Below are 15,225 nucleotides of genomic sequence, written 5' to 3'. Positions count from 1 at the left end.
TTGATAAAGAAATCCCTAATCATATCCCAATATTGGGATTAGGAAATTTGATAAAGAAATTCCATTTTATATATATTATTATTTCCCCATTGTTTTTATGTTTGTCTTAGTAAGGGATAATATTAATATTTTTATTATTTTTATTGTTATAAATAAAATGTAGATATTTTTAATTGAACAAGATAAAAGTAAATTTTAAAGTTCTTCACATATTTTTTATAGGAATAGTTTGTCTTTATTTAAATTTTGAGACAATGTTAAAACTACATCTTATGTAAAATATAATATTTTTAATTCGGTTCAATAATATTAACATGAATTTATATTACAAAATAGGCGAATGAATTTTATAACTTGTGATTTTTGCTTTTTTGGTGAATATGATTTTTTATGAAAGGTGAATATGAATTATTGATATTAAATATTAAGTCATATGATTGTTGGTTTGTTCCATCATGTATGGCATGGAAAATATTTATAATACATTTATATGACAATTCTTGGTGATATGTTGAGTATTTAGTTACTTAATGAACACTAATCAAATTAATTACAAAATATAAAAAAAATAATATCAAAGTCTCAAAAGAAAAACAATTAAAGCTATTTTTTGTCAAACATGTTTTTAGTATTTGTTTTTTATTCATTTTTAAATTTTATTTCTTGATTTTTTCTATTTTAATTATTTTGCATTTGTGACCAAATATCACTAGCATCACATCTAATAGGCGTGTCATTGCTGTTGAATTGGGTTGAAGAAATAATGTGAGGGAAGAAGAAAAAAAAATGAAGATGACATGGAAAAAAAAAAAGGTTTGGGTGATATGGGCTGGCATGCCAATTCAAGTAAATATTTTCATGTCGATGTCTTGTCATCACATTAATGGTGATTAAGTAAAAATTCTGATGGAAATATTAACTGAATATTTATATTTAAAATTTTAATAGAAATAATATATTAAATATACTTCTTTTTAAATAATATTTTAAACAATGAATATAATCGAATCATTCTATTAATTGCATAATTTTTTTTACAAAATTTAATTATTAAAAGATGTTGTATTATTAAGGTTATGTGTAGGAGTGAGCATTAATCGATTTAAATCAATAATTGATAATTTAAGTAATTTGGATTCATTTTTTTTAGTTATTAGGTTTTACTATTTAAGGTTCAATTTAGATGATTTAATCTTTGGTTTTAAATTTTATAAATTAAATCGATAAAAAAAATTGATCTTTATAATTAAATATTTAATAAAATACCTATTAACCCTTACTCAACTCATAATATAAAATTTACTCGTATACTGTAAACATTACTTTTTTCTTAGCTTACGATTAAGAGAATAATTGAGTCGAGTCGAGTTGATACAGTAAAAAGTTTGAGCTCGACTCTCAACTCGTGATTCGATATTTAACTCGAACTCAATCGAATTTTATTTTTTTAATTCGAATTCGATTCATGATCGAACTCGAACTACTTAAACTCGTTCAATTAAGCTCGATTAATATATAAAAATAAAAAAAATAAATTAAAAATCCCCCGGACAAAATAGCTCTGAATTTGTCATTTTCCTTTATAGAGCCTTCTGTAGCTCAGGGATTAAAGTTTGACACAACAATTATTGCATGGATTGCTACTAAACTCATCTAAGCACATGGACGACTTGATAACTTGATAGACTTACTACTTGCATTGAAACAAATTTGGTCATTCTCACAAAAAGCAATTCTGGACTATTCCAGACAACGAGAATGGCTATTCCAACAATAGAAAACATAAATTAAAAAAGAAAACAAAAAAAAAGCGGGATAACCCATGAACTATGCTTTGGATGATATATATGTGATAACTGCCTTTTCCCTAACTCTCAACCACAAAGATATCTGGTTCTTGGCCGAATGGTAAGTGCATGTACGAAATTACATGGATGACTACATAATCAGACACAAGAAAGAATCATGGCTACATCTATAAAATTCACTTATCATGAAAAAATCTTTTGTAGTTATGCAGAAAGGTAGCAACTTGCTCTAACTTTGATTTATCTTGGATTTTCCAACTTTGATTTGTCTTGGATCTTAGTTGACTCTGGAAACTAGCTTCGAAATATTGAAAGAGAGTGAAAAAAAAGGGCGTTGCATGAGATGAGAGAGACAAGGAGAAAGGGAGAAAAGAAAGAAGGAAAGAAGAAAATAAAATTTTAGGAGTTTTTAAGTTAAAAGTAAGATAGTAGTTTTATAAATAAAATAATAAAAAATATATATAATAAAAAAATTCGATTAAGCTCGTGAGTTATTCGAGCTAGATATTAATATGTTCGAATTCGACTCGTTCGATAACTCGAACAACTCGAACTTGAATCGATAATTATCGAATCGAATTTAAATTTTAATCAAATCGAATTCAAGTAGTTTACAAGTACTAATGTATTATTTACACTTCTTCTCACGACATGACTACTTCATTTTTTCTTTAAATCCTTTTATTATTTTATGTTTTGTAACTTTTCTATTAAATGTTATAGTTTTGTCTTTTACTTTTCCATTTTTTTTCGTTTTTTATTTTTTTATGGTAGGTCTCACTTTTTTTTCTTTTGTTTCTATTTTTTCGTTTTTCATATTAAAAAAATTTTAATTTTTATATATTTTATTTTATTATTTCAATGGGACCCATTAATTTTTATGGTGCTTAGTGGTCAAATTTTTTTTTAACTTTTTTGTATATATTTTATATTTTATATTTTATATTTTTATTTAATTTTTTTAAAAGTGGTACCAGTTATTTTTTGTTTTTAGTCTTTTTTTTTCAAATTTTTTATATTTTTATGTATTTTTTCAAAGGGATTCACTATTTTTATAAGATATATTTTTTCTGTTTGTTTTAGTTCTTTAATTTTTAAATGATAACTTTTTTAAGGTGAGATTGACTTTATTGTTATATTCTTCGTGAGATCTGCTTTTTCTATTGCTTTTTTTGCTAATTTTCATTTTATGGCACATGTCTTTTTTTTATTTATCATTTAAAAATGTTTAATATATATTTTTAATTTTTTTGAAATCACTTTATACCAATTTTTCCTTTAACAAAAAACATAATTAATCTTTGTTATTTTTTGTTAGACTTACTTAATACTAAAGGTACTATTTTTTTCTTCAATTTTTAAATTTTTTTCATTTTTTATTTTTGTATATATTTAATAAATAATTTTTTAAATTTCATTTTTTAGTGACTTGTTTAATATCAAAGGTGTGTCACATGTCAAATAATTTAATTCCTTTTTTGCCTTTGATTTTTATTTTTTTATTTACAATTTTTTATTTAATAAATATTTTAAAATATTTTTATCTTTTTAATATTGTGCCCATTTGATATTATTATTAAAAACATATTTTTTTTAGTTACGTTTTTATTTGATAATTATTTTTAAAATAATATTAATGAAGGTGCCAATGTCATAGATTAATTTTTTTTTTTCGTTCTTTCTTTTTAGTCTTTTCTTTTGTTTTTTTAAATCTATGATACAAATTTTTCAAAAATAAAATGATTATTGCTGATGTAATGTGTCAATTCAATTTTTTTCTCTTTTTTTTTTTATTTTTTGTTGTTTTTCCTTTTTCTTAAAGTTTTCTCTTCCTTTCTTTTTTTTTATTTTTTTTCTTAAAGTTTTCACTACCTATTATGTTATTAAAATTAAAAATTTGACAACCATTAAAAAACCAAAATAAAAAGATCTTCATTTTTATAATATTAAAAATAAACTAGTTTATTACGAAATATATATAATTAAAAAAAACCATTACACAAAAACTACATTTTTTTAAGTGGAAACGTGATTTTTAATTGAAAAAAATTTGTTATATGAAGGCTATGTTTTTTAAAGTGAAAACATAGTTTTTAATTGAAAAAAAAAACATTATTGTATAAAAACTACATTTTATAAAATGGAAGCATCATCTTTAAATATTGTACAAAGACTATATTTTTTAAACTGAAAACTTGATCTTTAATTGAATAAAAAATTATTGTACAAAAACTACGTTTATTAAAATGAAAACGTGGTATTTAATTGAAAAAAAAATTATTGTACAGAAACTACATTTCTTAAAGTGAAAACATGGTTTTTAATTATACAAAATCTACATTTTGAAAGCAAAAAAACATAGTCTTTTATCTCATAAAAAAATTAGTTGATTAAAAATAATTTTCAAAAAATATTTTTTGTATTTTTAGGTGTTTGTTTGACAAAAAACTATTTAGTCAATGAAAAATTACTTATTGGTCAATGAAAAATGAGGTAATTTTTCTAGAAATTATCTTATTCTTTTCAAAAAGGGAAGATAATTTCTGAAAAGAAGCTGTTTATGAGTAAAACTACTTATCAATGTGTTTGATCATAATTTTACTCAAGTCAAACCTTGTACATGTTTTTTAAGCTCAAATTTAATTTAACTTGATCCAAAATATTATTATATTAATAAATAGCATTTTTATTTAATTTTACTTAAAAATTAAAATATTAATATTAAAAGTCTTTTAATATTTTAATTTTAAATATTTTATAATTATAATCAAGTAAGACTTTGAACATAATATTTTAAGCTCGAACTTGATTTGATTCAACTTAAAATATTATTATATGAATAAAAATATTTTATTTAATTTTAATTAAAAAATCAAAATATTAGCTTTAAAAGTCTTTTGATATTTTAATTTTAAATATTTTTATTTTTATATTATTAAACATGAATATTTTTAAAATTTCAATAATAAATAGTATTATATTATTATTTTAATAATAAATAATAACATATATAATAATATTATTATTTTAATAATTAATGTTAAATAATATAATAATATTTTTTTGTCATAATGTATAGATCGTAAACCTACCACTAGACATAGATTAAAATAGTCATCACCAATCTTTTTTATTTAGTTGTAATTGGTCACCTGACAAAATCTGTCTCATTTAAAGATGAGTTATAAGAATGACTTAGGTATTTTTAAATAGTAAATTTTAATCTATGAAATCAAGTTTTAGGTTTGAAAGTGTGATTACGCGTGAGGAAAGTTATAGCACCTTCACAATGCTTATAAAAAAAATGGTACCAGTTTAATTTCAAATTATCCAAGTCTTAAAATATTCTTATAATTTTACCAAATTATATAATTATTGAAAACTAATCTTAAATTTACTCCAATAGTTTGGTAGTAATTTAAGATAATTTCTTTATATCATAAGTATTCATAGAGACTAGTGTCCCACTTTGAAGAGACTTTATTGTCGGGTTCATTAATATATTTTTATTCAAGAAAAAAATTAGTAAAATCTTTTAATAATTTGGTAAGAATTACTTTAACGCAAATCTACCAATAGTTTGGTGAGATTTTCTTATAAATTTATTTTTAAAAAATGTATTAAATCTTTCAATAATTTGGTAAGATTTAATTTAAGATATAAATCTTCCAATAGTTTAGTAGGATCACAAAATATTTTATTAGTAATAATTGATTTATGAGATTCTCTCTTGGTAGAATTCATAAAATATTTAAATTCATGAAAATCTTCTAATAATTTAGTAAGATTCATGAGTTTATTTTAAAAATATTTTTTTGGTTATTATTTTTAAATAAATAAATAAATAAAACAAAATTCATAAAAGTATTTTTAAAAAATAAATAATAAAACTTTCAATTTAAAGTAATGAATAAAATAATGATTAAAGATGAAAATTATAATAATAAGTAAAAATCTAAAAATTTAAAAATAAAATAAAATAAAAATAAAATAGAAAAGTAAAATCAAATCAAATCAAATCAGAAAATAGGATGAAAGAAAAAAAAATCCTACGATCAGGTTGAGCTTGAAGTGCAAATATTCACACAGGTCATCAGGTTCACGTAAAACTTCAAACTTTAACCGGAATGTTCATTCTAAACCCAAAAAAATTTAGAAAAGTTTTCAAATTCTTGAAAACCCAACAGAAATCTCAGAATCAAAAGCTAATAGAAAATCCTAGCAAAAATTTTAGAAACTCAACAAAATATGAAATCAAACTCAAAAATTAAAACCCAAATTTAGAAAATTCAAAAGTAAATCAAATCAAACTTAGAACAAAATAAAATCACAGAACCCAAAGAAAAAAAATCTCAGAATTTACTTGAATGATTCCTCCTCAAAATTAAAAAAAACTAAAAACTAAAATTCCTAGAATTTTTCTTTTTTCTTCCCCTCCATTTTTTTATTTTTTTTATGTGTAATTGATTAATATTTATATAGAGTCTTATGTTAGGAATTTTAGGGATTTACATTGAATGAAAAGGATTACAGATCTGATTATGCACTGAATTGATTTTTTCTTGATTCTCTTTAAAACTTATTTAATTAATATATGAAATTATCTTGATTTTCTTTAATTTTTAGAATCCTTCAAAAAATTTCAAATTAAATCTAACTTTGATTTCCTGATTTAATTTCTTTTCAACATTCTTTTGATATTTGTTAGCTTTATAGGTGAGATAGTGATAAAAAAGTGAGGTGAATTGAGTTTTTCTAAATTCTTCTCAAATAAATGATTTTAATATAATTGAATAGAAATTAAAATAATAAGCACTTTTGATGAAAATATGCTGTAAAAAATAGCAAATAGTGAACCTAAAATCAAATATAAACAAACAATAAATTGTAAGGAGATAGGGATAGAGAAATCAAACATAATGATTTATAGAGGTTCGATCATTCTTCACAAGGCACCTACGTCCTCTTTCTTGATTATTCAAACCAAAAATTTAATCCACTAATTAAAGAAGAACTCTTATAAGATACAAATTTATATTGTACTAAATCTTTATCTTTTCCTCAAAGCTTAGATAGCAACCTCTACTTTTACAATATCAAAATGATACCTCACCTTTTGTTTACAAGATAACCCAAATAATTTTTGCAAACTAAAATACCTCTTATAATTGAGTGTTTGCCTAATGAAGTACAAAAAAAAATAATGAATGATACACAACAATATTTTGGATACAAGAAATACAAAAGATATTGAATTTAAGATCTAAAAATCTTGATTTCTTTGAGAGAATAAAAATATGACTTGTTTGATCTTGCTCTCTTTATTCATCAACCTTCTTAGTGTGTTCGAGTGGCCAATATATAGAGAAATTAAAAAATTATCCGTTGGGGAAAGTTTGGAAGAAGAAATGCCCATTGGAAGCATGAAAAACTAGTTGTTAGAGAGTTTCTGCCTAGACCCAATCAATCTTTTTTATAAGGGGATCGATTAGTTCAAGTTTTGTGCCATCTTCCACTTGAAAAACATGACCCGATCAATCAAATAAAAGGCCTAATCGATTCGTTCAACTAAGGGATCGATCTTATAACCCAAGGGATCAATCCGGTTGAGCTGTTCTGTTGTATCCTATTTTGCACTATACTCACTAATTTGATCATATCTTGAGTTATACAAATCCAAATCACAAACCTTTTAAATATTTAGCAACTAGACTTAAAAAGCTTTCTATCCATATAAAATTCATCACCTAATTCATTGTATACAAATTATAGTGAACTTTCAAAATTACCCCTTATATAGTTTTTAGACAACTACAAAATATCTAGTAAAAATTCAAAATCTTTTCTTAGAAAATTTGGATTTTGATTTTGTTTATCCATTAGAAAGTAGACTTAAAGATCTTTCCAACCATATAAAATTCAAATACTAAAACTTTGTGAATTAATACAGAAAAATAAAACAAGTTCAATGTTGAAAAATTTTATTTTTGTAAAATAACTTTCTTAAGTTAATCTATTTCTCAAAACCAATATTATCAAAATTGTATTAAGTCTAACATGAATAAGTTTACTTTGAAAACAACAATCGGACTTTCATTTAAGCTCAAATAAATAATCTTTAAAAGATAGATTTAGTTTGAGGAATATGAAAATAAAGAAAGGTTTATTTACACTTTGAAAAACATATTATTTATTTAGTACCAAAATATAAAACTTAAGAACATATACTAAATCTTTTTCAAAATCTTGATCAAGCTTATTTACGTTAATGTTTCATCATTTCAAAATAAGGATCAATTCAAGGCTAACAATCTCCCCCTTTTTGATATGATAAAACTTAAAGATAAATTTGCTTGATAAAAAATTTTCTTTGAAACATTTAAGGTTTTGAAAAACTCCCTCTTAAATAATCCATGGCAAAACTCTTCCTCAATTTATGCATCCTATTCTAACACAACTCAACAAATATATGTTAGTCAAATATATGAAATAAGCACAATCAAACATATGCATATGAAGCACAAACAAATTTATCTATAAAATATTTCTCTCCCTTTTTGTCATAGCAAAAAGGCATAAGCATATTAATGAGTAAATAAACACAAAGAGGTATCATTAACAAATATATTCATGAAACATTTTTTTTGTTTATACTCTTTATATCAAATGTTTAAGCTCCTATATCAATTACTATAAGCATACAAAAAAAATCCATAAATTCTCACCCCATTTTTGTCATTCCAAAATAAAGAGAGATCAATTCAAGGTATAAGACAAAATGCTTGATACCAATAATATCAAGAGTATTTGAAATGCATGTAATCAAGTATAATAAGCATAATGAAGTTCATATACATGTATTCAAGCATAAAAGCATAAGTGTATCCAATTTTAGCATTTTAACACAAGTCATCAAATTTACTACATGAAATTTATGAGCAAAGCATAATAAATGATATACAATCTACTCATAAATCATGTTAGGATAAGATGTGCTTAGAACCTAAAACATCAATAGCAATTAAGCATAAATTCAAGCACATGCATACAAGCTCATACCAATTGTTATGGATACCAATTATTAAAGATATCGCAAAGCATATCAATTGTTATCACAAAATAAATCAAGCAAAATTGTATTCTAATATTTTTTTTATTTTTAAAATAAGGATTAATCAACTTAAGATACACACAATTTTGCATAAAAGGTACAAGTTATATCAAGGACAAGCACATAAATAAGTGTACATGAAAATTAAAAAATTATTTAGCAATTTTGATACCAATTGTTACCATTTGTTAGCAATTTTATTTAACAACTTTCATAGATCACACATACTTCAAGCATATAAAAAATTCATTCAATACATGCATAAATGATAATAGTAATCTTTCATAAGCTATCATATCCAAACAAAAACCAAAAACTCATATGTATATAATAAATCATAAATACTAATGAGCAATGAGGTTTAGTCATCATGTCCTAACAAAGATCATAGAAGCATGATTTTTCAAACATGATAAGCACATATACTATAACAAAGAAATAATAAAAGCATAATTATTCAATTATAATCCAAATTATTTCAATGCAAAGCAATATTGCTAATCCAAACATATGCCAGTATTCAATCATATATTTCAATAAAATCATACAAGCATATGCAAAATACATAAGCAATATACCTAATTAAAAAAATATGCAAGCATTTAGGCATAATTGGGTACTTGCCATCTCAATGATCTCAATCAATGAACATGTATATAAATTTTAAATTTATAATTCCTAATCTATGAGTCATATCAATTTAAAAATCAAGAAATCAATATAGCTAACTCATAGTCATGTTCAAAGATTCAAATGAATATTCATGCTATAAAAACTATTAATTAAAGTAATCAAGAACTAAGCATGAATATTAATCAATCCAAGCATTTAACAAAGTTAAGATACATTTTATCAAGTAGCTTGGTGATTAATTTGTGCAAAGTGTTCACAATTCAAATATAATATCTCATTTTTGCACGTATGAAAGCAAGCATTTATCAAATCATGCATTAAATATTACAAATCATAGGCACATAGCATAGATTCAATATAATTACTTCCATCCTTATCAAGCTATGTTGTTGTGCTCATTATAGTTGAGTGAGGCTTTGAATCCTCATATCATTTGAGCTAGTCTTTAATGTACTTGGGCTTGAATGATGAAGATGACTTACTTTGCTTGTTCCACTTAAAATCTCAAAAATGTAAGTTCATTCATGCTCATTTTAAGATCTCTTACATAGACTTAGAAAAATATTTTGACAAGTGATTTTCATTAAAATCATCAAGAAAATTAATTGATAAAAATTATACCAATTGTTAGAAAATAATTTCATATTCTAAGTCATTATAGATAAAAAAAATTTATTCATTAAGCACAAGTTACCAATTACAAGGGAGATATATATTTAAGCTAGAAGCCATATATCAATTTAAACATCAAATAGCACAAGAATGGCATTAAAGCAAAAGTTCTAATGTAATGTGCAAAAATCAAACTTTTTAGATCATTCATGAATACAAAATAGACATATTCAATATTCATATATATTCAATAAATTACCAAAGAATATGTCAAAATAAATTCTAGGCCATATGAAAACTAAAAACTCAAGGAATACATATTTATCATCAAAAACATATTCAAAAAAATTTTAGCACAAAAGCATAAATATATCTAAACAAATTATAGGCCATAATTAACAATGACTTAAGCTAAACATAAACATTATAAGAAATTCATCTACTTAAGCTATGTTGCAAGCATGTCAAGTAAAAATAGATAATATTTATCACATAAGTATACACTTAAAAAGAACAATAGATGAACTAACAACATATTTTATTTACAAACAAATAGTTCATCATATTCAAAATCATAAATTAAAATATATATCAATTGAGCACAAAGATCCAAAATATTTCATAAAATTAATAAAACATTTAAGTATAAAAATAAGCATATTTCGCAAAATATCTTTCACAATCAATAGTAAACGATTCAAGCATTTTAAACCATAAACATTAAAGTCAAATTGAATCAATCATTATATGAGCACATATCTTGACCAAAAACATAAATGAACAAATAATTAATATATATCTTTTAAACACATAAAGTTCATCAATTCATTAACACAAGAGAAGAAATAAATCTTGAATTAATAAGGATAAAGAATTAAATCATATTTCAAGATTATTTCATAAGAAGTCAAGAGATGAACAATCAAACATCAATATATATGATTTAAGCATAAGATGATCATCAATTTCTAAAATCATAAATCAAAAGTTAAAACAATTGAGAATAAAATAATAAAGTTTAAAAAATATTTCACAATATCCAAGTATTATAACAAGTTATGCAATTTTAAACAACATGATCATATAGGTATGTTCAATAATCATAAATCAATATGCAAAAAAATCACAAAATCATTTTCATCATGCCAAAATCATTCAAACAAATATATTTATGCAAAATACTATAAGATAAATCATTCAAAGCTTAATATGTCTAGGATTTTTATTTTTGTACTTTAAAACTCATTTTTGCTTGAAAAATACCTTAATAAATCTCAAAACTAATCAAGCTCATCTTTAACTAACTTGAACCATTCCAAAAAATTTCAAATGACAAAACAAAATTGTTCAAGTGATCATTTGGCATTAGAAACAAGGAAATCAAAGAGTCAACTCTTAAACCTATATTTCTTTTAAAAAGGCAATTAAAGTAGGTAAATATGTTTAAACACACATTTAAGCTCTTCAAAACCATTTAGAAAAGTTTTATATCACAATTTGAAATTGTCTAAATGGTTTTTATGCCTAAGAATGTTCAAAAACAAGATTTGATCTTTTAAGCTTCAAAATCCTTTGAAACTTGAATGTAATACTATGAAAAATTAAAACAAATGCAAGTTATCAAGTTTTCTTTATTTAAGCAAGTTTAAATCATTAAATTCAAGATATTCAAATTCATTTTACAATTAAAAGCTTGCTAAAATAAAATTTCATATTTTAAAGCTTGACTTTAACAAAATTTATTTTCAAAGCAAAACATAAAGTCTCAAAATTATTAAGCTTTGAATACTCCCCCTAAGTTTATGCATAAATATGAAAACAATTAAGCACATAAATAATCACATCAAACACCAACAAAAAATTCATCAACAAAATTATGCTCAAGCAATTTAACACCATAATCAATTTCAACAAGCATCTCAAACATATTTAAGAGCAAAATAAATGTATATTCAATTCAAGCTCACATTTTTTCAATATTATGCAACATATGTCTTGTAATCAATGTCAACCAAATTTTGCATAATCAATCAAGCATTCATAAATTTCATCAAGAATAGGTAACTAAATTCAAATACTCTTCAAATAAAAGTTTAGAGGTTACCCATCTCTATTGTGTGTTTAGAGTATTCAATCTTCAATCTCGCATTGTAGCTCTTTACTCTAGCACACCTATAAGAGACATTCTCATTTGATTTTTGGTACCCAAGTTACTTTGGGTCCTTATGAGTTAGTGACCAAGTCTCTTGTCTCTTTAGGAACCCATGCTTGCCTAATTCTAAATGAAAATTTTCTTTTAATAGGACAAGTATGTATAGTATGACCATAAAAATTATAAAAATTACATTTAATCATTTTAGCACTTAAACTCTTATCTAAAAACTCTTGTTTTTCAATCATTAAAACATCAAATTTCTTTTTCAAATTAAAATTTTCTTTTTCTAAAATTTCATACTATTTTGAAAGGTTTCAAAATCTATTTTCAATTTTTCATTTTTTTTTTGTCTAAAACATTTTTTGCATTCATTAAAAACTCATTCTCTATATTCAACTTTGAAATCATTTTCTTATATTTCCTCTTCATTGATTCACATTCAATATATAACTCATTATTAGTATCTTACAATTTATCAAAAGCATATGAATTTGAATCAATAAAATTAGAAGTTACCTTCGAATTTTCAAGATCCATGAGACATAATGCATTTTGATTGGATTGTTGTCTTTCATGTATTTCATCCAACTTCTCGCATATCTCATTTGATGTTGGACATTTTGATACCAAGTTAAATTTATGAGAGTCAAGAGCTCCATATAGTAAGCACTTGACCTTGCATCATTCATCACTTGCCTCATGTAGTTTACAACATTTGAAGGAATTCTAAGCCCTTTTTCAACCAAATTTCAGACTCTAAAATCTTGGACCATTATGAACATCTTCATCATTCTTTGACTTCTTCACCATCTTGAAACAAAAATTAAGTCATAAGATATTTACTCAATGTGATTAAACCTACAATAAGAGACCAAAGCTCTGATACTAATTGTTAGCTTTATAAGTGAAATGATGATCCAAGAGGGAGGTAAATTAGATTTCTCTAAATTCTTCTTAAACAAATGATTTCAATATAATTGAATGGAAATTAAAACAATAAGCACTTTTGATGAAAATATAATGTAAACAATAACAATTAATGAACTTAAAATCAAATATAAATAACAATAACTTGTAAGCAGATAGGGATAGAGAAATCAAACATATTAATTTATAGAGGTTCGATTCTTCTTCACAAAGTACCTACGTCCTCTGTCTTGGTTGTTCAAACTAAGGTTTCAATCCACTAATTGAAGAAAAACTCTTACAAGATACAAACTTATCTTATACTAAATCTCTATATTTTTCTTAAGGCTTAGATAGCAACCTCTACTCTTATAATATCAAAAAGATACCTCACTTCTTGCTTACAAGATAACCCAAATAATTTTGGTAAACTAAAATACCTCTTAAGGTTGAGTGTTTACTTAATGAAGTACAAAAAAAATGATAAATGATACACAACAATATTTTGGATATAAGAAATATAAAGGATATTGAATTTAAGTTTTAAAACTCTTGATTTCTTTGAGAGAATGAAAGTATGACTTGTTGATCTTGTTCTCTTTGTTCATCAATCTTCTTGGTGTGTTGGAGTTGTCAATATACAGAAAAATTGAAGAGCTAGCCACTAGGGAAAGTTTGGAATAAGAAATGCCCGTTGGAAGCATGAAAAACTACTCGTTAAAGAATTTCTACCCAGACTCGATCGATCCCTTTTATGAGGGGATTGATTGGTTCAAGTTTTGTGCTATTTTCACTTGAAAAACATGATCCGATTAATTAGGTAAGGGACCCGATCGATTGGTTCAACTAGGGGATCAATCTTATAACCCATAGGATCAATCCGGTCGAGCTACTTTGTTGTATCTTACTTTACATTCTACTCACTAATTTAATCATATCTTAAGTTATACAAATACAAATCACAAACTGTTTGAAGATTTGAAACTAGACTTAAAAAAGTTTCTATCCATATAAAATTCATCACCTAATTCATTATATACGAATTATAGTGAATTTTCAAAACTACCATTTCTATAGTCTTTGGACAACTACAAAGTGTCTAGTAAAAATTCAAAATCTTTTCTTAAAAAATTTTGATTTTGATTTTGTTTGATCCATTAGAAAGTAGACTAAAAAAGCTTTCTAACCATATAAAATTCAAATATTAAAATTTCGTGAATTAGTACAGAAAAATAAAACAAGTTTAATACTAAAAACTTTATTCTTGTAAAAAAACTTTTTTAAGTTAATCTATTTCTCAAAACCAGTATTATCAAAATTATATTAAGTCCAAAATGGATACGTCATTTGAAAACAACAATTAGACCTTTGTTTAAGCTCAAATAAATAATCTTTAAAAGATAAATTTAGTTTGAGAAATATGAAAACAAAGAAAAGTTTGTTTACACTTTAAAAAAATATATTATTTATTTAGTACCAAAATATAAAACTTAAGAACATGTACTAAATAAAAATTTTTCAAAATCTTAATCAAGCTTATTTAGCTTAAATTTTGTCATTTCAAAATAAAGATCAATTCAAGGTTAACAATATTTGAAGAGACATGTTTTAATTTTAATTATCAAGATCATCTTTGATTAGTGCTCAAATTACTTCATAAATTTCATTGACATGATTTATGATAAAAATTTAAAATCAAATAAAAGACTAAAACATAAAAAAAGATAAATAAATAAATAAATAAGACAAACAAAATATATATAAAAAAATGTAAGAAATTAGACAATTGAGCTTGGTTTGAGCCCTGGACTAAATATGGTGTCCACAAATTTCTTAATATTAATATTTTAAATAAATTATTATTATTTTTAGTTTAAAATATATAATTTTATATTTTATTTATATTACTATTATGGTATTTATATTACTATTTTAATAATAAATATAAATAAAAAATATTTTTGATATCATTTAATAATAGATACTTTCAATATAAAATA

The sequence above is a fragment of the Durio zibethinus genome, chromosome 8 (assembly GCF_047325235.1).
Source record: "Durio zibethinus cultivar Kanyao isolate XHJ-2024 chromosome 8, ASM4732523v1, whole genome shotgun sequence".
NCBI lineage: Eukaryota > Viridiplantae > Streptophyta > Magnoliopsida > Malvales > Malvaceae > Durio > Durio zibethinus.
The sequence above is the reverse complement of the archived record's forward strand: the minus strand, read 5'-3'. Positions refer to the sequence as shown.